The sequence below is a fragment of the Apium graveolens genome, chromosome 6 (genome assembly GCF_009905375.1).
Source record: "Apium graveolens cultivar Ventura chromosome 6, ASM990537v1, whole genome shotgun sequence".
NCBI lineage: Eukaryota > Viridiplantae > Streptophyta > Magnoliopsida > Apiales > Apiaceae > Apium > Apium graveolens.
This window is the reverse complement of record NC_133652.1, coordinates 303,697,185-303,699,318: the sequence shown is the minus strand read 5'-3', so window position 1 is coordinate 303,699,318 and position 2,134 is coordinate 303,697,185. Positions and strand designations below refer to the sequence as shown.

Below are 2,134 nucleotides of genomic sequence, written 5' to 3'. Positions count from 1 at the left end.
TGAAATCATCTTATAGCTTTTGTCTCCACTGGCAAATGATTTAACTAATTGGTAATGTTTTTCCACATGTTGCGGTCTTGGGACAGGTTATGGGTAGGCATTCTTGGAAGGATTCGGCTTCTCAGCCCAAGATCAAATATTTCACTCAAGTGAAAGCAAGACCACCTACCTTTGTTGCCTTTGTGAGTGGGAAGAAATAACTGGCAGATTCGGAACTAAGATTTCTTACTCGATCTCTGAAGGAGGACTTTGATTTGGGCGGCATTCCTGTACGTGTCATGCAGCGAACTGTTTTGAAAAATAATGCAGAAAATAGTAGTAACAATAAGAGAACTGAATATACTGGTAAAATTGTTGAAAGACAGATGTTGTCAGACAAGAGAGTTACCATCAAACCTGAAGAATCGCAAGTAGTTTAAAATTTTAAGATTGTATTTTCAATATGTTTATACAAATACCATCAAATTAATAGTTAAACCCACCCATTCCATATTGCCGTGTCAACTTCATGGCTACACATTATGTAACTGTAGGTTGCTTTGTGATCTGATCCGAATAGCTATAATTAGAGTCTTGGTGGTTGCTTAAAGAAATGGTCTGTCTTGGTCCGTAGGATTGTACTTGGTCGTATTACCAAGCTTCAGCATGACTAGAACAGTATGCATGCATCACCATGGTTCTGTATTTAGGAGTAGAGATGAAACTGCCAAACAGAAGCAGTTGGCATCAATACAGCAAAAAGGAAATTTAACTTAAATTTTGCAAAAAATGTACATTTGCAAGAGCTGTTTGCTTATCTCAAGTTCAAAGGCTTATACTTCTACCCCAGCAACAATATTACTCAAGTAAGGCCTTCCTCTCAAGTAGAATATAGTTCAAAATTTATTCAACCTCTTGTAATTGTAGAAATCATGCTATGATAAACATGTTCTCACATACATTTTACGACTACATTGGACAAATTTCAAAAACAATTGTTTAATATATATATATATATATATGCTCATGGTTACATGGCAACCAAGCTTAAAATATAAACCATAAAACATTGATAAATAACATATTTACATTCTTATTTTACACGGCCCCCAGTGGTCCAGTACATTATCTCTCTTCTCAGCTTCCCACCTCTTTCCCCCACCATCCATCCTTCATCTTCGATCAAACCTACTCACTCACCTCATTCACTTCTCTTTCTTAATGAATCAAATATACCTTCAACTGTAGTAAATCACCAACTCTTTGACCAACAAGATTGACGATATCATCAATCTATGTAGAAAATATATGCTCATGTATGTATCTTGTATATACTATTTGGCACTCTTCATAATACAAGTTGATGATTTGTGTTATACTAATCAGTGATTGTCATCATACTGATTAAAATATAGATACGGTAATTTATTTTATAGAATATTTGTTGGTAATTGTCAATGATTTAATATTTCATAGATTCCCCCCTCTTATGTCATAATAATCGTTGAAAACTTCACTTATTGACATATTTGTAGCCTGTACATTCAACTACGATCATCTTCATCATTTCATATTATACAAGTTAGTGAATTCTGTATTATAAACAATGATTGTAGATGGATCGGAAAGTTTAGTATTAGGTCATGGTGGCAGATGGAGCTAGATCGGATATGATGGTGGAGGTAGATTGGAGATGGTGAGGTTGATTCACTAGCTGAAATGTAAGATGAAGATGTTGATCATAGATGAAGTATAAGTTGTATTGGTGATATGTACTGCTGCTGTATGTATATCAAGCATGTATTTTTTTTAATGTAATTGAGACTGATTTAATGGGCTGGCCGTTCCAATTAGAAAGGATTATGACAATTTCTAGTTTCTATTGTAAGGTTATTTTTATTTGAACAACACTGTTAATCAAATAGAAACCAACTTAGAATGGAAACTAAAAACCCTTCCAGTCCATAACGTCTTAGCGTAGCCCAACCCATTAAACATCAGAAGAACCCTTTTCTTCCATCCATGGGCCCTGCTAATAAGCGGCCTTCACCCGTTTCTCTCCCGAACGTTATTCAAAATGAACATAAGGAAACAATTATTCACCGACGCCGTTTGCTTATCCATTTAATATATATACATATATATAGATAGAGAG

General features: G+C 34.8%; 1 long non-coding RNA gene across 1 annotated transcript; it reads left to right on the top strand.

Moving 5' to 3' along the window:
• Window positions 1–743: 743 nt before the first annotated feature.
• On the top strand, window positions 744–1,848 carry LOC141664314 (uncharacterized). The gene is made up of 2 exons (XR_012551958.1): window positions 744–845; window positions 1,596–1,848. It is a non-coding gene; the product is annotated as an uncharacterized LOC141664314 (long non-coding RNA).
• The last annotated feature ends 286 nt before the right edge of the window (window positions 1,849–2,134 follow it).